Genomic DNA, 23,386 nt, shown 5'->3' with positions numbered 1-23,386 from the left:
CAGCCTTCTGTTGCTTGCACAGTCCTCTGGGCACACAAACTCCGCCTCCCCCCCCCCCCCCCGCGTTTTTTGGCATCTGGGTGTGGAGGCTATGGAACTTGGAGAGGAGGGTGGTTGGTTACACAGGGGCTACAGCGGTGGTCTGTGCTCCTGCTGCCTTTCCTACAGCTCAACCATACCCCGGAGCATATCAGTTTGATCCTCCAGTAGCCTCAGCATTGCATCCTGCCTCCTCTCATCACATTGCCGCCACCTATCATCTTGATCCCGCCACCTCTCCTCTCACGTGTCCCTCCTGTCCTCATTTTCATTTTGTGCTTTCCTGGACTCTGACACTGCTTGCCTCCATGCATTCTGCTGAGTTCTTTCAGTGTGGGAGGACTGCATGAGCTCAGAGAACATTTCATCGTGAGTGCCTTTTTTTCACCTTCTTATCTGCGCTAGACTCTGGGACAGAGATGATAGGGGGAGCGTTGAAACATTTGCAGCTGCAGGAGGAAAAAAGGGAGAGTAGTATTTAAAAAGACATGTTAGAAAACAAAGGGTAGACTCTTTCACGATGAACCAAGCTGTTGGCACATGTGCTATGCAATGTTTTCGGTACAAGGTTGCCCCTCCTCCCCCACACCCCCAATTCTCTGGGATGATTGCTTCACCCCTCCCCCCACTGCATGGCTAACAGTGGGGATGATTTCTTTTCAGCCACAGGCAAACAGCCCAGCAGGAACGGCCACCTCTGAATGTCCCCTTAATTAAATTCTCCTATTTCAACCCGGTGACCATGAATGATATCACTCTCCTGCAGATAACGCAGAGAAATAAAGAACGCATGTTGCTTGAATGCCAGCAAACACCGGGACCATACACTACCATGCTTTGTTATGCAATTATTCCAGACTACGTGCTACTGGCCTGGCGTGGTAAAGTGTCCTACTGTGGAGGACAGAATAAGGCTGCCCTCCCCAGAAACCTTTTGCAAAGGCTTTGGGAGTACCTCCAGGAGAGCTTCATTGAGATGTCCCTGGAGGATTTCTGCTCCATCCCCAGACACGTTAAGAAATTTTTCCAGTATCTGTACTGGCCGCAAATGCATCCCAAGTCTTCAGGGCAAATCAATCATTAAACATGTTTGCTTTTAAACCATGTATTATATTTACAAAGGTACACTCACCAGAGGTGCCTTCTCTGCCTTCAAGGTCCAGGAGCCTGCCTTGGGAGGGTATTGGTTCCAGGGTGATAAATAGTTCCTGGCTGTCGGGGAGAATGGTTTCATCCTCCTCCTCCTCATCTTCCTCGTCCCCAAAATCCTCATCCCTGTTGCTGAGACTCCCCCCTTGCAGAAGTCCACATACAGGGGTGGGGGTAGTATTAGGGGCACCACCTAGAATTGCATGCAGCTCGTCATAGAAGCGGCATGTCTGGCTTTACAACATGTGGCTTTATATTTTGTTACGATGAAACAACCCATGAATACAGAGATATCTACCTTAACAGGAAGGTTACTTGTTAGTATCTGGATTTTGTACACACAGTTGCCTGTGAAGATCTGCGCTACAGAAGTTGTGTATCAAGCCATTACAACCAGAAAGTCACTGGCGGGGGGAGGAGGGGTGTTAGTACAGATCTACACAAAGAGTATATTCAAATAATTAGCTACTCTCCTAGCTGACCCACACTTCTTACCAACTAATGATTACATTACTAGAACAGCTAATGAAAAGAGGAGGGTTTTAGAGTAGGTGGAAGAAGAGGAACTGAGAAAGCCAAGAGGTAGACTTTTATAACTATAATTTGAAGCATTGATCTGCAGTTCCATGACTCATCTGAGCCACTGCAAGCAGTAAACTATTAACAAGATATGCATGAGACATGACACTGCCTACTCCAATAGTGAGGAAATGCAGCATAATTTTCACGCAGGAGAAGATCTAGCACTATAGTAATAATTATGCCTGTTTTTCAACTTCAAGATTCTTTACAAACAATCCTCACAATACCCCTGTGAGGTAGGTGACTAAATAATATTCCTAAATCAGTATCAGGCTGTGTAGCAACACCAGCAGTATCTTTGATACTGAAGTCATTGTCCAACAATATTCTACAGTGCTTTTCTGCCCATGCTTCCTCAGAGACTCCTCTTGTACTGAATTATGTGGTAAGTCATTTCTAGCAAGCAATCCAGCTACCTGAGTAGGCTAGGTTTCAATCCTAGTAGTTTCAGGCAGCAAGGCATATAGCTTGGTAATTATTTACTAAAGATTCTTATCCAAGAGCTGAGAATGAGAATATAAATTCCTGCACTGCATACATTAAAGGACTATATGAAGCACCTAAAGCCACACCCATACACCCATGGCAGTCCCTAAACAGAATAAGCGCTTAAATCCCCAATTGGACAAGTATTTTGGCCAAATTATCCTCTGATAGAATTCATACTGGAAAGAACTTGGAGCAAGTAAACTTTGGAAATAAGTTCACTTGAAAAGGCAGATGGCAATACTGTCTCATGGTAACTTGAGGCTACACAGTTATCCTTAATTACTATAAACTTAACTCTTAAACCATACCACTTCTGATAAGGTAGCAGAAAAGAGAAATGACTAGTCCAGGGGTCTCAAAGTCCCAGCCCGAGAACCTCCCCACTGCGGCCCGCGGAGGAGAGACGCACGCAGACACGCCGCCAGCAATGTCTGCTGCAGGCACCACCCCCCACGGCTCCCATTGGCTGGGGGAGAGGGACAGAGATACCATCACTAGTCACCGGGCAGAGTCAGCCATGGAGGCAGCGTCACTTTTTTCCACAATGGATATAAACAAGTCTAAATACCAAACACAACTACCTGATGCACACCTTGCTGCAATCCTGAAGGTTTCAACTGCTCAGTCACTGAGGCCAAACATCAACAAACTGACAGAACTGAAGCGTTGTCAGGTGTCTGGCAAACACTAAGAACTCCCTGGCAGGCGAAGAATTGTATAAAGTTGTATGACAGTTGTATTATTTCTAAGAAATTCGAAATAAAAAATATAAATGTTTTCTTTTCTGAATACCATAGTCAGTGACATTATTGGCCCGCTGGGAGGATTTGAAGACTGGCACTGGCCCCAAGGTAAATTGAGTTTGAGACCCCTGGACTAGCCCCATTGACTTTATTAGTCATTTCCCCTTTCAGCTTTGCATTAAAGCGCAAGCTTCTTGTCAAGTGACTCATGATGTCCAATACTACTGCTTTCACTCCAACACTCCCCATCTTTACTACATACCAGTCATCTTCTCCCATGGGGTACTTCTACACTGCAATAAAAAAAGACCCACAGCTGGCCCAGGTCACCTGACCTGGGCTCATGGGGCTCAGGCTGCAGGGCTATGAAACTGCATTGTAGATGTTTGGGTTCAGCTATAGCCTGAGCTCTGGGACCCTCCCCATTCACAGGAGACACTACAAGGTGGGAGGGCCCCCAATTACATAATTTTACAGCCCTGCACCGTGAGCTCAAGTCAGCTCACCCAAGCCAGCCACAGGTCTTTTATTGCAGTGTGGACATACCCTCAAGCACCTCTATAATTTCTCTTATGTTCCCCTTATGCATGAGTGTGGGCAAAACACTTAAAAAGACAGCCATTATCTTTTTTCAATAATCTCTCCTCAAAACTCCCTTTTGCTGTTGAGCCTATAAAATCCTGCCTACTAATGATTGCTAGGAAGGTGAAGAATTGTAACCATTTATCTTTCTCTTCCTTCCTTTTCCTACTCTCAAGTTCTATCTCTGACATGTCCTTATCCTACCTCCATCACAACATAAAACTGTACTAATTCACCAACATCTTCAGATGCTTTAATGCTATATCCTCATCCCCAAACCTTTGTACTCTTGTGTTTTAGATTCTAAATTATATGGGGATAAGGATGGTCTTTGTTGCTATTATTTATTTCTAATGTACTATCCCAAGGTCTCAAACAGTATTTCAGCCTGTTTGTACAGCACCCAGTACAAACAAGATTAACAAATTTTAGTCTCTCAAAAGCAGTGTTTTGTAAAGATACATATTTTAGTAAACAAGAGATATAGCTTATGGCAGAGTCTGATACTAGAAAAGAAAAAGAAAAGAAAAAGTACAGGTCAAGAAGTTCCCAGGCGTGATTGTTTTAGACTGTGGCCATCCAAGCCTCTATTTTGTTTTATGAGATGTTAGCTACAGTGATTTATCAAGTCTAAAATAACTCAACTGCAATATTAAAACTTGCACCAGCGCCACTGAGCCAGTACAAGCCGTAACAGTGCAGCAAATCCACACAGTTTCTGTTTCGGTTGCACACAGTATGCCATGTCCGCAGAGAGTGCTCCTTGCAAACATTAAACCAGTGCTTGCAGCCTACTCAGACACTGAACCAAAGCAGAGCAAGCAACACTAATAGATGACATGGTGCTTAGGGTTTGCACTTGCTCTGAGCAAGCCTAAGGATGGATCAATACCAATGCACTGTACGTAGCAACTTTTGCACTGACTGTGTTACAGGAATACTTATGGTTGCAACAGTGCTTACAAAATCATATCCTATAGCATAGACAGGGACTGAAAGCCAGCTCATGAATAAATTGAGGTTATCTGAAGATGCACGCTACTTGTATTAAAGATGTGAATTCCATTGGCTAGCCATATGACATTTTTGACATTAATTAAAATTTTAAGGAAAAAACTAAGATTGCCTAACACAGTAGTTCTCGAACTTTTTTCTTCGCAGACCACTTGAAAATTGCTGAGGGTCTCTGCGGACCACTTAATGATTTTTCCAAATGTTGTTTACACTATTAGCTAACTATTGTAAAGTGCTTTGGATAAAAGAGCTACATAAAAAAAGCTTAATTAATGTTTTTTGTTCTATAAATAAAAGCACAACACTCATATTTTAATATCAGTAGTCTTGCCTTACTAATGTGATGGACGTGCCCTCTCTCCCCTAAGCTGGGGCTGGGAAGGAGGGGGCCTCTCTCCCCCACCACAGCAGCCACAGAGCTGAGGCTGGGAAGGAGGGAGGGGGTCTCTCCCCGGCAGCCGCAGCCCTGGAGGTGGAGAAAGTCGCCTTTCTCTGGCTACCACAGCCCTTTATGTCCCAAATTCCCAGCCCCCCCTTCTCACCCCACTGCCCCTTATTCTCCCCTCCCCCCAGGCCACCACCTCACCTTACATGTGCATCTTCTCCAGGGTCCAGGCACCTAATTAGTGGAGCCATGCCTGCGTGTTGCCACTAATTAGGTGGGTGGCCCTTCATTCTCTCGTGTGCGGCTGCCCTGGCGCAGACCTTAGAGGAACTATTCACAGACCACCTGAATAGAGCTCGCGAACCATAAGTGGTCCGCAGACCAGTTTGAGAACCTCTGGCCTCACACTTTCAAGAGATTCTTGTTACCTTTTCGTTTTAGAAGCTCTCACCATCATGGTTTGCAGCAGGTCATCTTTGTCTGAAAAATTCCTTTCAGATTTGGATGAGATACAGAGTGCTAAAAATCACCATTAAGCCAGAAAGAAGTGCTTTTTTTTTTCCCCCCTGGTTTCAGAGTAGCAGCCGTGTTAGTCTGTATTCGCAAAAAGAAAAAAGGAGTACTTGTGGCACCTTAAAGACTAACAAATTTATATGAGCATAAGCTTTCGTGAGCTACATTAGCTACAGGCATCCGATGAAGTGAGCTGTAGCTCACGAAAGCTTATACTCAAATAAATTTGTTAGTCTCTAAGGTGCCACAAGTACGCCTTTTCTTTTTCCTGGGTTAACCACATGATTTATATAAACAGCTATTTCTTTTACAAACATCCAGATCGCTTCAGTAATGTCAAATCTAGCACTTGCAACACCAAAATTCCTATAAAGTAGCAACTAGTCACTTGGAATCTGGCAGACTGACAGTTGCCATTATTCACAGAACTAACAACAACAAGCAAAAGAGATTATGACAGTTTAGAGAATTTAATGCAAATGGTTTTTTAAAGGTTCTTGATTTAAAGCAGAAATAATGTAAACAGTTGGATGACTAGTTTATTTCTGTACTGTTGTTCACATAAAAGACCAAGACAATTTTTTCTTAACTATGTAGTTCTGTATCCTCCATGGGAAGCTTCTGCTGAACACTGTTGGAGAAGAATTTATGTCAGTATTTTTTAGCCCAGAATTCAGGGCCTGCATTCCTTGTTGAAAAGGCAGCTGGATGCTTTGAATAAAATGTTCAATAAAAAGGTTCCTTCAGCCCATCTCCGATAGAAGTTAAAACTCCCCAGGCACTTTAAAAAGACAAACAGGGAACAGTAAGTCCAACTTCTTGGCCAACATTTCCTCTTTCAGTAAAAAGTTCTAGTGTCTAAGGCTGAGCAAGTACTATTGTAGGGCATACAATGGCTGCTCTGTTTTTCTTCAGTCAGTGCAGCAAATATTTAACTCATTGCTTTGTAAAACACATTAAGATCTATGAATCTCTAGATAAGAGATGCTTCAGAAATCCACATTGCTATTTTATAGCAAGTGTTTTGTTGAATCAGAAGGATATTTTCCAGATTTGTCTGGACACAGAGGATTTGGCGGCCTTCGTAACAAAATTTCAAAGGGAGGATCAGCCCTCTATTGTCTGAGGCTTTCTTGAAATTCTGTATTAAGTTTAGTTCCAACAGATGTTCAAGTTTTAGTTTAAGCCCAATAAAAAAGAAGGAGACAAGAGTGGGTATAAGAAAGATGAGAGGGGAAATAAAGGTACATAATGCTAACAAGTGGGCCATTAAAGACTAGAAGCTTACCTAAAATCTGAACTGTGGCAAGTACAAGTAGCACGTGTGACGTTCCCCTGTTATCTGGACTGGGGATCTGCTAGGTCACTCCAATCCTCAAATCTGGGAGCCAGCGTTACCCTGCTCTGCTGTGAGAACCCCCACTCCTGGGCTGTTCACACATAGCCTCTAGCATGTGAGCTGCTCCCAGCTACATGAGTGAGCGCTTTTGGCCAGCTGCTGCTTGGACTGTGCAACCGAATGACATTAGCCAATATCTCTGGTCCCAGGCACAACCCTAGGAACCTCCATCTTGCAGTGTCCAGTTATGCCCGCTGGACGCTGCAAGCGTATGAGTTTGTCAATTTAACAAAGAAATTGATATGTACCAGGCTTGTTATCCCAAGGGGAATCTCTGACACTCTTCAAACCAAACACATTGCTTCAGGTAGAACAAAAACAAAATGTATTAACTACAAAAGATATAATCACTTAAAATCTAAGTCAAAGCACAACAGGTAAGATTTGGTCAAATGAAATAAAAACAAAATGCATTCTAAGCTGATCTTAACACCTTCAATGCCCTTACAAACTTAGATGCTTCTCACCACAGGATGGCCCCACATAATAACCTCGTGACCCCCTGAGGGGTCACGACCCCCAGTTTGAGAACCCCTGGCCCAAACCATCAATGTACCGATCCAGTAGCTGGACAGTATTTATATCTCCAGCCTTAGAATTCAAATGGATGTTTGGGTTTGGATAACCATCAAAACAGGATCTAGGAAGGTCTTGACGTGAGGCTGATAAAAGCATTTGCCAGACCATGACAATGTTATCACTATACTCCTACCTAACATTCAGCGTATTCCCACCTAAAAGTAGTCAGAAGCCACCAGAGAATTCCCACAGTTGTCAAAGAGGCCATGACATCCCAAGATAACTCAGTCAGCATTGTCAAGAGCAATAATGGGTTGGTCTGTACATCACCAGAATCCCTGAATTAATCTAATCCTGAACACCACGTCAGAAACAATCCCAATAAATCAGTTTGAATGGGATACATCCACATGGCTACACCAGCAAGGTGAATACCTTCCAACAGACTACATGAAGATGTATGCACGGCAGGGCAAGTATGTTCCCAGGGTTTCTTTCAATTACAACAGGCTAACTAGAGGAAAGTAACTGTGTATTCCCACAATCTGATATGATCAACTAACCTAATATACAACTACTAATGGAAAGAAACCCCATTTTGTATATTAGTCCAGATCTGTAAATCAGTTTAAGCCAAATTAAAAATATATATGCTCAGCTAGAAGCTGACATGGCTAGATGAACTGTAGTCTGATGATCAAGAGGCATAACAGGCAGTAATCAAAGTCACTTCCTCAAACCCTTTTCAATTCCTCCTAAATCCTTGCTCTTCCTCCCCACCCCCACTTTGACTTGTCTTTAAGAGCTTATCACATATTGACAATTTTTTTCATGGTTTGTACATGACATGTAGGTCATGAATTTTCTAGATACAGCATTATCCATTTTCATAAAATACCTATCTGAGTGAGGCTGTGAGCACTAGGTTTACAATTTTGAAGCAGCACTGCTACTAACCCTGCTTGCTACATATATACTTTATTCCTGGGGTAATTCCGCACCAAAAATTTTAAAATTCTGCATACATTTTAAAATTCTGCAAAATTCTGCATATTTTATTTGTCAAAACAACACAATATAATCATGCTGGTTTCAATTATTTTGGTAATTTATTTAAAATACAATACAATGGATGGAAAATGGGAGTGGAGAGCATTAAAGGAAATCCCCAAACCTCATTTGTCTAATAATGTAGCTAGGCTTGAACCTTTATTTCTAGTTATTAGTCAACAAATATATGAAGCCATATGCTCAGTGTTACATCATAGGCAACTGAACAGCAAGTGAGGGCTGGTGAATCAAACTCACAATTTATATTGGCTACTGCTCATCTCCAGAAAGGTCAGTAGCAAACTGTTCATGGAGCATATTTTGATAGAAAATGTGTTCAGTCCAAAAATTTAGACCAGTTCTAATCACTAAAGCACCATAAGCATTTATAAGCCATACTGTCCTCACAATAAGATGCCTTTACACCACTTTGGCAATGTAAAGGAGCGTTAAAACTTTTACACCTGTTTTATACTCCAGGGGATTCACAAAGACAATGGGAACAATTCATTAAACAATTCACTAAGCAGGCAGGCTGCTACATTCTGCTCTGCATGAGTGATCAGAGCCTGCGCAACCCCAAAGCCCTGCCCCTCCATGCTGAGCACACTGCAACAGCATGCAAGAGGGACAGAATGTCTCTCTCTCACACACAACTGCCCAGCCCCACATGCCTGATGCCCAAACCAACCTGCCAGGGCTTCCAGGAAGGGGCGCGCGACTACTGGAGGTTTCTCTTTGCTTCCCCATCAGAAGTCATTTTTCTGCGGGGAAGCAAAGAAATCTGCAGGGGAAGTGAATTCTGCACATGCACAGTGATGCAGAATTCCCCCAGGAGCAGTACTTGTAATCCTTTTGGCATCATAACACTGCAGATCTAGGTCTGAAGACCAGGGGAATAATCCTTTAACTTCCTTAAAGGTTCATCATGACAGACAAACCACACAATAATTCATTAGCTGAGATGGGGTCAGAACTCCTTGCTCAATGTTCAATTATATACCCCATGTTAACTTTTATGTGAAAGTTGGAAGTGCCTGTGGCATTCTGTACCTCAAGGCAGCACCCTGGAACCCCCATGTTCACCACTATCATATAATCATGATATGCTTTGTACAAAGTATGCCCTGTGAGGTATTCAAAAAAGTCTTGATCTATCGAACACTAATGTCCTGTTGGATTGTATGTGCTATCATTGTATGTGAAGTTATGCTGTACGTGTGTTACTGAACTATGTTGGAAGGTTGGGAACACCCACAATCAGCCTTTCAGGTACAACAATTGAATACCCAGACGTGCTAATGGCCCATTAAAAGGAATCCGTTTTCCCAATAGCCATCCCAAAAGACTTCTCAGAGAGAGCACGTAGACAATGGAGAATGCTTAACCAATGGGGGAGGAAACCTATGCCACAAGCATAGATCTCTCCAGCAAGCTGGAAGATACTATAAAGAGGGGAAGTGACATCATGACTTGGCCTCATTCCCCTCCCCCAACAACTCAACACATGGAAGAAACATCTGGAGGATAAAGACTTTGAACTGGGGAGCGTGATCCGGGCTGGAAGGCAATTCCAACCTGTGTATTGAGGAACTATACCAGTAGCGGGCAACCTGTGGGCCCATCACGATAATCTGATTGCAGGCTGTGAGACATTTTGCTGACGTTGACCGTCCACAGGCATGGCCCCCTGCAGCTCCCAGTAGCCACAGTTTGCTGTTCCTGGCCAATAGGAGCTGGCAAACCGTGGCCACTGGGAGCTGCAGGAGGACTGTGTCTGCGGACAGTCTGCAGGTTGCCCACCACTGAACTATGCCATCAGTCAGAGTGAAACACTGCTTGATTCAAATCCTGTTTAGTCTATAGAACTTATACTGAATTTATTTTATTTCTTAGGTAACCAACTTTGATCTCTATGCTTACTACTTATAATCACTTAAAACCTATATATCTTTCTGTAGTTAATAAATCAGTTTTAAATTTTACCTAAAACAGTGCGTATTTGTTGAAGTGCTAAGGAAATCTCAGCTCAGTTTACAAAGGCAAGTGTGTGTCCCCTCCACATTGAGAAGGAACAGACTAGATAACGAACTGACACTGGTCAGGTTTCTGACCAGTACAAGATGGAACAGTTCTGGGGTGCAAGACTGGGGAGCTGGAGAGAACTGACTGGAGCCTCACTACTGTTGGTTCATGAGTGGCTGGGAGAAGCATTCACGTCATTCAGTTGGGTGTGTCTCTGCCTGTGGGTGTCTCTATAAGTGCAGTACTTGCCACAAGTTTGTAACCCGTCAACAGCGTCAGTGTGAGAGGCAGCCCAGGTTGGTGGGACAGAGGGCTCAGTGGTCCCACAGTCCAGGCTGCATCCCAGGAACCCCGTCACAGTGCCCTTGCTGCAAATGAAATCTAACTGAAAGTTATGGCTGTGCCATTAAGGTCACATTGTCGTCAGTTTTCATACCTTCTTTTCTTGCCTATCCATCTTTTCCCCCATACTTTGCCCAATAATAAAATTTGCATCTTGCAAACGCACTGACCTCAAAAACTTGGGCCACTGTTAGGTTGGTCTGGGTGAGACGGCTTTTGTCACTGGCACTTTTGGATAGGTATAGCCCTGCTGGTGGTACTTGTGTGTGTGTTCAAGTGCAGTCTGGTAGCCAACGAAGAGCCTGAACCAGCTGTGCTACAAACCCACATTCACGTTATCCTTTTGACAAACATGTGGCCACATACTGTACTAGCTGAAGCTTCCGAGAACCTTTGTAGGGTAGTACCATGTAAAATAAACTACAGGAACCTAGTCAGAAGGTGAAAAGTGTTGGAATAATTATGACAAAGTCTTCCTCTGAAAACGATGCAGCCTCGGGACCATTTGAATATGGTAAAAGGTATTAAGTTTGATTTTTTAAATCCATTGAGTTAAACTGGGGAAAACCCCCTTTGTGGACACACTTAAAGTCAGTTAACAAACAAATTATGCTAATTCAATATAGGTCAGTTGTAAATTGATCTCAGCGTGTCCTCAAAGCAGTTTGCCTTCATTCAACTAAATTAATATTTAAGTGATTTTAGTTAAACTGGCACAAGGAGTGTGTAGACCAGCCCTGACATTTCAAGCCACTGAGACAGAGAGCAAACATACCCTCACAACAAAGTGATCAGTCACATTTGGGCTATGCTTTCACATGTCCCTTGCTGCTGTCCTTTAATCCCTCTACAGTCAGTCCATCAGCTTCTCCATCTTGTCTGAATTTAATTCCAGATAGTTTTCAGCCAGGTGGGACCTTAAGAGCACCCCAGTGTCAGATGGCAAAGGACTGCCTAGTATGTAGCAGTGAGTTTCAGCTGGCCTGACCAGCCCAATATGTCCCAACTCACTGCTGTCCTAATCTGTACCTAAAACGGGCATATGAAAATGGGTGACACTAGTGATTAATATCATTGTAAAAAGTACGTATTAACATTATATAAGGAATCATGGATGCTCACCAATTTTACATTTTAACATCTGTGACCAAACAAAGGGAGAGATGCACGCACGTTCCCCCCAGACAGGAGGGAAGACCACTGTCTCCTCTGTAAGTTAAGCATGATGGAATCCAAACAATGAAAGCCCCATTTACATATGAAGTAGCAGTGGGAAGGGAAGTCCTCAGGAAGAGAACAGAAGCATGAGGTCATCCAAAGATATAAGGAGAGACAAAAACATCATGGCACCTATCACTGCACCGACACATGGGGCCAGAGCTCTTGCAAGCTGAGAAAGATAGGTCCTTCAACCAACAGTGTTGAAGTCTCTGGGGAGTGCATATAGGTGAGAAACCCACATACACACAGATCTTTCACCAACAAAGTCAAGGGAAACCAGCACGTGACTGAGAGAAACTCAGCCATGGCAGGGAAGAAAGATTGGTATAACATCTACCTTGATTCAAGTGTCGCTTGTTGAGTTAAGCCTAAGGGCTTGTCAACATATAAAACACTACAGTGGCATATCTGCACCACTGTAAAGCTTCAGTATAGACATTACCTTGGCCAACCTGAGGGATTCACCCATCATCATAGGTAATCCATCTCTCCAAGAGGTGGCAACTAGGTCGACAGAAGAATTCTTCCACCAACGTAGAGCTAACTACACTGGGATTTAGGTCAGCTTACCTACGCTGCTCAGAGATGTGAATTTTTCATCCCCGACCAACATAGTAGACTAACCTAATTTTCTAGCTTAGACCAGACCTTAGCCACTAGAAAGCATATTTTACTTTTATTTGCTTCTATTTTTTCTTTATCCCTTGTACCTCAAGTAATTTAAACCTCTCTTTTTATTAATACACTTGTTTTACTTTTAATCTAAGCCAACCAACCCAATGATGTGACTGAATTGAAGTGATTGTTAACTCCAGTTAAAGCAACAAGCTGCTGTTCTTTTGTCTCTTTAAAAGGAGCAACAAACCTTAGTCTTCCCTGAGTGTCCCAGGAGAGGGCTGGACACCAAAGGGCAAACGATTTTGGGGAAATTCAGGACTAAGGGTGTCTTGGGGTCACCCTGCAAATAGTAACCAAGGCTGGTGGAGACCAGGGCAAGGCTACTGTGTCTAGGCAAGCTGCTGGGGTCAGAGTGCTGAATCAGGGCTGCAAGGCACACAGACATTCAGGAAACTGCAGCACGCTTGTCTGCTGGCTGTCTAGCCTGTGAGCCACAGCAGCAGAGCATCTAAGGTACCCAGGCTTACAGGGCAGGTGGTGACAACCTCTCACGAGTCTGGAATGCACTCAAGAACATGAAACCAGCCATTGGGTGAGCAAAAGACATATAAATTCTAGGTTTGCTGAGGAGAATGTGTAGCTCAGAGCACACTACTAATTGTATTGTAATCCAAAATATTGTGGTCTGCCCTAACAGTCTCAGTTACACTAATACAAACAGGCTTAAAAAGATGAAACCCGGCAGTTTCTCCCCAAGAGAGTCATGGGAAGCATGAGCAATAGCCAATCACTGCTCTTTCAGAAGCCGTCCGAGGAATTTACAGAACCAAAATATAGTAATCTTGTCAACCCATGTCGTGCATAGCAACAACCACTCACTATTATCCGATATAGTGAGATATTGTATATTGATTATATTACTGATTTTGTTTTCCTAATTAAGCTTTCTGAAAGTTGGTAGGTTCTTGTCCCAAGATCAGACCTAACATTATCAGAATTACTGTTCAGTGGGGAGCCCCAATGTGCATACCAATGACAACACTCACATCTAGGAAAAACCTTCTGTAATTGTAATAGTTTTATTAACACACTTAGCAAAGTTAAAAACATTCCAACCTAGTAAGGTAGGTAAACATAGTACAGAATGATCTGAGCAGCCACATACTTACAGAGCAGCCTGAAGTTTTAGATATCTTCCTCATCTGCCCCCTCACCATCACCATTAGTCATCATCCTGGGTAGCCAGGATACAGCTTTTATGGTGTGTTATACTGTTGCTATTATGCCTAATGTATATTCAGTACACACCAAAAATCCAATCCTGCTCTTAAAAAAGGTAAATTTTATTAAAAACAAAAAGAAAGAATACACATCTGGAACTTGCTCTTTTAAAATTAAGCAAAAGCCTAATTCCAAAAATCAAGCACCCAAAATAGCTTTCTAGTTCAGCTTAAAGCAGGGGTGGGCAAACTTTTTGGCCTGAGGGCCACATCGGGTTTCCAAAATTGTACAGAGGGCTGGGTAGTATAGGCTGTGTCTCCCCAAAGAGCCAGGCATGGCCCGGCCCCTGCCTCCTATCTGACCCCCCAGCTTCTCGGCCTCTGACAGCTCCCCCAGGACTCCTTCCCCATTCAACGCCCCCTGTTCCCTGACCACCCCCGGAACGGAACCTCCACCCCTGACTGCCCCCTGTCACCCCATCCAATCCTCCCTCTCATTCCTGACTCCCCCCTCCCCCTCCCGGACCTCCTGCCCCATCCAACCCCCCCCATTCCCCGCCCTCTGATCACCCCAAACCCTATCCACACCCCCACCCCGAACTCCCCTGCCCTCTATCCAACCCCCACTGCTCCCTGCCCCCCTACCACGCTGCCTGGAGCACCAGTGGCTGGTGGCGCTACAGCCCCACCGCCCAGAGCACCAGGTCAGGCCGCAGCTCTGCAGCCCCGCCACCCAGAGTATTGTGCCGGCAGCGCAGCGCGCTGAGGCTGCGGGGGAGGGGGAACAGCGCAGGAGGGGCTGGGGCTAGCCTCCTGGGGCAGGAGCTCAGGGGCCGGGCAGGAGGGTCCTGCGGGCCATAGTTTGCCCACCTCTTGCTTAAAGGTTACTAGCAAACAAACGCATCTGGGGTTAGCACAGAGGAATCCGCAAGCCAATAAGAAATAAAAGAAATAACCCTAATCGCATCTAGTTAAACATTCTCATCTACTTACACACTGGAGTTCAGATAAGCGGGGGATTGGTCCTGCTTTGAGCAGGGGCTTGGACTAGATGACCTCCTGAAGTCCCTTCCAACCCTGATGTTCTATGATTCTAAGTAGTTCTAGGCATGATCTGATGACTTATAATCATACCTGGCGTAGCTGCTTAAAGCATGGCTACTCTAACCCTTCAGCTCAGAGAGAACAGACAAAGGGAAAGTTTCTTTTCCCATTTTAAAAAGTTCTACCTTCTCATTGGCTCTTTTGGTCAGGTGCCCACTTTTTTCTCTTGTTTACCTGGGGGACTTTTTAATCCTTTACAGGTAAAGCAAGTAAAGAACAGCTACCAAGAGGGATTTTACACCTAACTGGCTGGGTGTCAATCAAAGGAGTTCCCCCCCACCTCACCCCTTATTTATTACAGCATTTAAAACTAAAAGCATCAGGCTTTCAAACTTTTAGTTTGTCATTTGTGTGCTGGCATTTTCCCCTGGTAATTTTTGGGATTGCTTCCTCAAGAAATGTCAAAACAGTGTACACATGAAGAAAGCATTTGATGACTGGTGTCCTTCACGTGCTAAAAACTTACTACAGATAAGTGGTATGCTTGTTGTAAACCTAACAAAAAATAAACAAGTTATGGATTAAACAAGGACCACATAGCCAGGGATTAAGAGAGCAATTCTAATCTAAAAAGTGACTGAAGATGGCAACTTTTTACTCAACAGAGTTGATCCTTGTGTTCAGAGTCAAACATGCTTACCCTGGCAATTAATGTAAGGTTTTGTTTGTTTGTTTTTTTATACCACACACCTTAGTGGACAGTAAAATTTGATTTCTACATGTGAATGGATGGATTATTTACTGACTTCCAAATTGTTACACTTGTGAAAACACAAAGTAAACAGTAGGTTAGCATAGATCAGTGGTTCTCAAACTTTTGTACTGGTGACCCCTTTCACACAGCAAGCCTCTGAGTGTGACCCCCCCCTTATAAATTAAAAACACTTTTTAATATATTTAACACAATTATAAATGCTGGAGGCAAAGCGGGGTTTGGGGTGGAGGCTGACAGCTCCCAACCCCCCAAGTAATAACCCCATGACCCCCTGAGGGCTCCCGAGCCCCAGTTTGAGAACCCCTGGCGTAGATGTAAGTGAACCCCTAATTAAGTCTACAGAACATATTACTGTTGCTTCACGAGAACAAACAGACTTTTTTTTTTTTAATCTAAGAATCAGGCTATCAGCCTATGATCTTTCTACTTGTAAACTGAGGATACTTGAGATAGAGTAGACAAGCTTAGAACCACATAAGCCACTTTTAGAGAGTTATATTTCACAGTTAAATCACACTTTAATTCATTGTGCAGTCTCCAGAATCATACAATTCTCAGACTTCCACCATACTTCACTCAAGCAGAGAGAGACAAACTGCAGGCCAAACAAACAAGTTTCTGCCTTGCTCATCAGGGATCTATCACAAGTAAAATTAATTAAGATCTGGAGAAGGAACATGACACCTCAGTATCCCCAGTGGCATTAGGTGGGTGGGGACAGATTGGCGTACAAAAGCCACTACTTTATCATGAAGGGGAACTGGTGGTAGGAGGTTTAGCACCTATCTCCACCTCCTAAGTCAGCAGCTGACATTCAACAGCTCCTACCTCCTCCTAGTGCTGCAGACAGAGGCAAGAACAGCAGTCCCAGGAAGGAGAGGGAATCTATTTGAACAGCAGTTGCAATAGGGGAGAACTTACTTCTTTCAAGTGCAGGTCTGCCTTCCTCCACCAATAAAAGGAAATGGAGTGCGGGAAATTGTTGGTGATGAACTGGTGGGGAAGAATTGCAACAAAAAACTGTAGGAGGAACAGAATGGGGAAGTGGAAAGAGGAGAGGGTAAGATTTTTGAACAGCAGTTGCAATAGGGGAGAACTTACTTCTTACAGTGCCAGTTTCACACTTCAGATGCTCAGAAAGGCTATTAAACTGCAGCAGAATCAAGAACTAGAATTATTCACATAGAGAAGCCTAAAAAACAGAGCCTGAAAAGCAGCAAATGAAAGAGCACCCTCTGCTTACAGCAGCCAAGAGACGGGATAGACATGCCCTCTCTACAGCTAGGAAGCTCTGCAGTGGGAGAGCAACAGAGTGCTCCTTTGCCTTTTCAGGAGACAGAGGTAAATGGTGGTACCTCAAGTTTACAAGACATGTATCAGCCTCTGCTTACCAAAGATAACGGGCCTTACCATCTTAGGGCTTGAAAAATTTACGAATACATCCAGAAAACCAAACCCATTACTGTCCCCCAAAGTTCACGTCTCCCCATCACTCCCCAATACTAAATGACTAGCATTGGGACAGGAAGGTTTTTCCTCTTTAGAGAAAATGGTTTTAAATTTAAACAGCTACAATGTGTTCCAATATCACAGTTATGTTTATACTTACCTTGAAGTATCAATCACTTATGACAATTAAGTATTAGAATAATAAAAATCAATTTGACATCTGTTCCTTTCAAAGTAACGCTAAAAATATATAAATTTTCTCCCGACTGCCTCAATCTGGCTCTATAATCTTAAAAAAACCCATAAAATTATTAATCACTGGAAAACCAGTTTCTCCTATGTGTACAAAAGCTTTTTGAGGGGAAAAAAGTGGCATATGTTAAAGCCCCATTAAAGACCAAACAAACATAAGGAGGAATTGTAACAAGGTTTCTCACTCTTAAAGCTCATGACCAGGTATTGCAGTACACAGAGTAACACTGCATGTTACTTCAGCCCTCTGAATTCATAGTTCAGACACAAGATCGATGGCAGAGATTAATGAAATAAAGCACTGATTAAGATGACATTTTATGCCAGAATCTCTTATTTTAATAGTTATATTAACATGCTTAAGCATGCATACGTACATGAACCTTTCACCAAAGCATTTCATGCTGCTCAGGTTTCAGAAAGATTCTGTTTCACCAGTTTCATGCTAGCTTACTATGACTATGAGTTCACCATTAACTTCTAATGTATTAGGGGATTCACATGAAGTGCAATTAAAAAAACCCAAAAGATACCAATTGCACAAAGGCAACTAGGCTTTAAAATGTTGTACATAATAGGTGCCAGCACCTTCTTCAAGCCTCCGGCCACATCTACACCATGGGCACTACAGCAGCATAGCTACGGCACCATAGCTATGCCATTGTACTCTGGAACGTAGACACAGACTACAACAGGGGTCAGCAACCTATGGCACGCGTGCCAAAGACGGCACACGAGCCAATTTTTAATGGCATGCTGCGTGCCATTAAAAATCCTGCCCGGCCTGGCCCACTCTTCTCCGCCCCCCACCCACCGCTCTCTCCTAGCAGGGCAGGCAAGCTTTCCCCTCCCCCTCACCTCTTCCCCCAGCATGCTGGGTTCCTGCCCCTCCTTCTCTCCCTCCCTCCAGCCAATCAGTTGACAGCCCTTGCTATGGAGCGGGAGAGGGAAAATCAGAGTCACAGCACCCTCTCTGCTCAGGGGACCTTGGGGAAGGGGGTGGAATTGGCATATCCCCTCCAGCCCCCTGCCATGAGCCGCTCAGGGCAGGGGGCTGGGAGCACCCCCACGACCCCAGCCCACTGCCCTGACCCCTGCATCCCCCCACACCCCAGCCCTCTACCCTGACCCCTGCACCCTCCCCCACACACCCCAGCCCTCTACCCTGACCCCTGCACCCTCCCCCACACACCCCATGCCCTGACTCTTGCATCCCCCGCATCCCCACGCCCACCCTGAGCATCAAATGGGAGCTCCTGCACACACACTTCCACATTCCCACCTGCACCCTTCGCACCAAATGGGAGCTGCCCAGGTAACTGCTCCACACGCAAACCTCCTGCCCCCTCCCTCATTCTAGCTCCTGGCCAGATCCTTCACCCCAACCCCCAGCCTGCTCCTTCACCCCCAGCCCTGTTCTCAGCGCACTCCCACCCTCATCTCAGTGCAGAGAGAGGAAGAGGATGGCTAGAACCAGGGAGAAAGTAGGTACCTACTCTATGTGGACAGGGCCAGGACCCCAGAGCGGTAGCGGGCTGAGCGGCTCAGCCCACTGCCGATCTGGGGTCCCGGCCACCAGCCCCACTCAGCCCACTGCCGATCTGGGGTCCCGGCCACCAGCCCCTTGCCAGCCAGGGTCCTGCCCGCAGGCCCCGCTCAGCCTGCTGCCAGCCTAGGTGAACGGAACCCCAGGCCAGCAGCGGGCTGGCAGCGTAAGATCAGCATTTTAATTTAATTTTAAATGAAGCTTCTTAAACATTTTGAAAACCTTGTTTACATACAATAGTTTAGTTATACAATATATAGACTTATAGAGAGAGACCTTCTAAAAAACATTAAAATGTATTATTGGCACATGAAACCTTAAATTAAAGCGAATAAATGAAGACTCGGAACACCACTTCTAAAAGGTTGCCAACCCCTGGACTACAGCAATAGAAATGGATTTTCTGTCACTGCCGAAACTCCACCTCCTTGAGTTGTAACAGCTATGTCAACAAATATTCTTCTGTCAACCTAACTACGTTTATGCTGAGGGTTAAATCGGCATAACTACAGCACTCGGGTGTGGAATTCTCACACCCATGATTGCAATAGCTATGTTGACCTAAGTTTTAATTTGTCCAAAGAGAGCTGGACAAATTAATGAGTGCAACTGTATGGGAGAGCCGCTTGTAATGGAAGGAGGCAATGCTCAACAGCCCTGAGGGTCACTTCTGATTTATGCCTTATGTTCCTAGAAGCTCATGTCCCCCAAAACATCTTACGGGGTAGGTTTGATCCTCTTCCTCTGATGTATCAGCGATAGCCACAGCTGAAGATGGGACACTGAACAAGGACGGTTAGCCTGAAGTAGCACCAAGCATTCGCTGTCTCAGGTGCTTGGCTGGCTGGGTCTTACTCACATGTTCAGGGTCTAATTCATCACAATATGCAGGATCAGGAAGGAATTTTTCCCCAGGTCAAACTGGCAGCGACTTTGGGGTTTTTTACCTTCCTCTGCAGTGCTACTTGCCAGTATTATCTGGGTACATCTCATTTAATTATTTCCCTACCATTGTGGGATGTTCAGCACCAATGCAACTTGGTCCCTCCTATTCTCTGCCTGTGGCATGTAATAGTTTAGTCCCCTGTGGGCCGTAATACCTCAATTTAATTTCAATTGTTGGAATTAGCATGTGGGTGCTGATAGCTATGATATCTAGGTGGTCAGCCTGAGTATCTGGCCTTAAACTCTATGACCAGACCTCAGGCAAGGAAGTCCCCCTTTGTTCCCACTCAGTGCTAGCTGTCAATACAGCACGTCAGAGTTCCACCTCCATCAGCTGTTGACCTATGGCAACCTAAAGCCCTGGGGCATCAGGGGGATTATAACCCCATCTACACCTTTCCCCACTCTGTGGAACCACTGGACAGAAAAGTCTTCAGATGAGGAAGTGGTCAGTTTTAATCCCCATCCTCTCATAGACTCTTGTATTGCAGGAAGAGAGACTGTAGTCCCTTTCTGTAATGCTACTCTCTGTTTCCCATCTAGTAGCCGCTACTTCTAGCAGCTTCCCTTCCCTCATAGCTGTTTTAATGCTGCTATGAGAAGAGCAGCAAGCTACACTAGGAGGGGGAGACAGAATGCCTCTGAGAAGTGGTTGCCAGGCAGGGAGCAGAGAGCTGCTTTGTAGGGAAGAAAGGTATTTTACTCCATGCAAGGAGGCCCAACCAATAAGAAGGCACGAGTAGGGGAAATAGTAGGAAGTACATGATGAACTAACGGTAGAGTGGGTGTTGCTCTTTGCAATACCCCTTTTCATATACAAGACTACTGGGAGGAGATATTGGGGGGGGGGCGAAATCCCCCTTCCAAAAGAGACTGAAGTCCAAGAAATGCACAAGCTAGGATAAATCATTTAACATCAGCAAGAATTCCACGGCTATCAGGGCATGTAGTTCTACATATGCAAATGCAGCAACATTACAGCGTCACAGTATACGGAACAGAGCCATCAATCCACACAGCACAAGAAAGTTTATACCTAAAACAAGGTAGTTAAAGGTCTAGGACGAACACATCCATAGCATTATGATGAATGCAACTACAAAACTCACACAATTTGAGGAGGAATCTGTGTTGATCCCCTTCCTGTCAGAGAGAAAACCCCAGTACCGCCCCTATACCGGAGACAGCCTCAGCCCCTGTTACTCCTTGGGGATGCTGCCCCCTGTGCTCCCCCAGCGCCAGAAGCGCCCCCACGCGCAAAACACCCACCCGAGCAGTCCCCGCACCTCTTCCCTCCCCCTCCCCCTCCCCTTCCCCCCGGGCACGGCACCCAGCCCCCAACACGCCCCTCCCCCGGGCACTCCTGACACCGCACCCAACTACCCTGCCCGGAGACAGCCCCCTCCCCCGGCAGCGGGGGGGGAGGGGGTGGGGCTCAGCGCTTCCCCCCAAGGAAGGCACCAGGGGTCCCGCCCGCTCAGGCCCGCTCACGGCGGCGCCCCGTACCGTTGTGCTGCCGCGGGCCCCGCTGAGCCTGGACGTCCTCCGCGTCGGATGCGCCCAGCGGCAGCTAGCTACTTCCAGCCCCGCCCAACCCTTCTCCCCCTGCCGCCCCGGGCCGCCTACTTCCCAGAAACCCAACCGGATCTGAAAGAGCCGCTATCATTGGCCGCTGCGCGGCACGTGCTATCCACCTTCCTATTGGCTCCCGCTCACGCCACTCTCCGAGCGAAATGCGCCGCTGATTGGTAGATTCTCGGATCCGTCCGGCCCCACCCGGTAGCAAGGCACCTGCTCGCGGGCTGAGATGCCAATAGAGGGCGGGCGGGGGAGCGAGCGACGGGCCGTGGCGTGGGGGAGGGGCGTCGTGGGTGGCCCAGTAGCGGTCGCCCAGCGGACGCGTGACCTGCCCTTGCGGGGCAGCGGTCACAGCCTGGCCCGAAGCCCCCCCCCGTGCTTTGCTGCTGCGTGGGACGGGCGCCCGCACTCTGTGCTACAGCGCCCCTGCCCGCCCGCCGGTGACCCAGCCGTTACCGCTCCCCCAGCGCCGCCGCCGTTCCGCATTGCGCCCCGTCCCCCCAACCGCCCCCTGCTGCCACAGAGCCACAACGTGCCGCAAAACCTCCCGGGCCAGCCACACACGCTGCTGCCCAACCCAGCCTCGCACCATGGCCCTGCCATCTCTCCCCACAGCCCCAGGCGCCTCCTCTCCCCAGCTCGTACCCCACCCGTCACCCTGCCATTGCACGCAGCCCTCCCGCCGGCACCGGGTCCTCAAACGCCACCCCAGCCACCCCCACCATCCTGCCCCGCCGGCTGCCACGATATAACTTCCCACCGCCACTTCACGGCCCGGCCACTCACACCACAGACCCAGCTAGGGTTGCCCGGGGGTTGGGTTTTTGACCGGGACGCCTGATCGAAAAGGGACTCAGGCGGCTCGGGTCAGCACTGCTGACTGGGCTGTTAAAAGTCCAGGCGCCGTGGCAGCCGGACAAGGCAGGCTCCCGGCCTCCCAGGGCTCCACACGACTCCCGGAATCAGCAGCGTGTCCCTAGTCTGGCTCCTATGCGGAGGGAGAGCCAGGGGGCTCCACATGCTGCCATCACCCCAAGTGCCGGTTCTGCAGCTCCCATTGGCCTGGAATCGCAGCCGGTGGGGGCGGCGCCTGCGGACAGGTCAGCGCACAGAGCCACCTGGCCACGCCTCTGTGTAGGAGCCGGAGGGTGGGACATGCTGCTGCTTCTGTAAGCTGCTTGAGGTGCCGGAACCTGCACTCCTGATCCTCTCCCATGCCCCACCCCCTTGCCCCAGCCCTGATCCCCCTCCTGCATCCCAAGTCCTTATCCCTGGCCCCACACCAAAGCCTGTACCCCCAGTCCAGAGCCGCCTCCCACACCCTGATCCCCTCATTTCTGGCCCCATCCCGGAACCCGCACCCCCGTCACACACCCCAACCCCCTGCCTCAGCCCGGAGCCCCCTCACATACTCTGAATCCCTCGACTACACCCCCCAGCCCAGAGCCCCCTCCTACACCCCAAACCCCTCATCCCTGGCCCCACCCCAGAGCCCGCACCACCAGCCGGAGCCCTCACCCCTTCTCGCATCCCAACCCACTGCCTCAACCCGGAACCCCCTCCTGCACCCTGAACTCCTAATTTCTGGCCCCACCCCATATCCCACACTTCCAGTCAGAGACCTCACCCCCTCCCGCACCCCAAGCCCCTGAGCCAGCCCGGTAAATATGAGCGAGTGAGTGAGGGTGAGGAGAATGAGTGACAGAGGGAGCGGGGTATGGAGTGAGTGGGGGATGGGGCCTCAGAGAAGGGGTGGGGCAGGGTGAAGGTGTTTGGTTTTGTGCAACTAGAAAGTTGGGAACCCTAATCCCAGCCCGCCTGCCACCTCATCATAACCCTGCCATTATGTCATAGCCCTGCACGATGGAGCCACTGTTCTGGTAAACTCCAAGGGTCCACCACCTCCT

The 23,386-nt window shown here is 46.8% G+C and overlaps 1 protein-coding gene across 4 annotated transcripts in view; it reads right to left on the bottom strand.

Moving 5' to 3' along the window:
- Positions 1 to 21,560, bottom strand: part of FAR1 (fatty acyl-CoA reductase 1) — a 72,370-nt gene extending 50,810 nt beyond the window's left edge. Inside the window, exons 1-2 of one of the 4 annotated variants that reach the window (XM_043548901.1) lie at positions 21,408 to 21,495; positions 16,631 to 16,729 (exon numbers count right to left, since the gene is read on the bottom strand). The gene's annotated coding sequence lies outside the window, so the exon portion shown is untranslated. Of the gene's footprint in view, positions 1 to 16,630; positions 16,730 to 21,407 lie in introns of those variants that run through there. The other 3 variants (XM_007058691.4, XM_037899854.2, XM_043548900.1) reach the window with 3 other exon arrangements.
- Positions 21,561 to 23,386: the final 1,826 nt, after the last annotated feature.

This window comes from Chelonia mydas, chromosome 6 (assembly GCF_015237465.2).
Source record: "Chelonia mydas isolate rCheMyd1 chromosome 6, rCheMyd1.pri.v2, whole genome shotgun sequence".
In the NCBI taxonomy this organism is placed as follows: domain Eukaryota; kingdom Metazoa; phylum Chordata; order Testudines; family Cheloniidae; genus Chelonia; species Chelonia mydas.
Note: the sequence above shows the minus strand (reverse complement) of the source record. Positions and strands in the feature narration are given on the sequence as shown.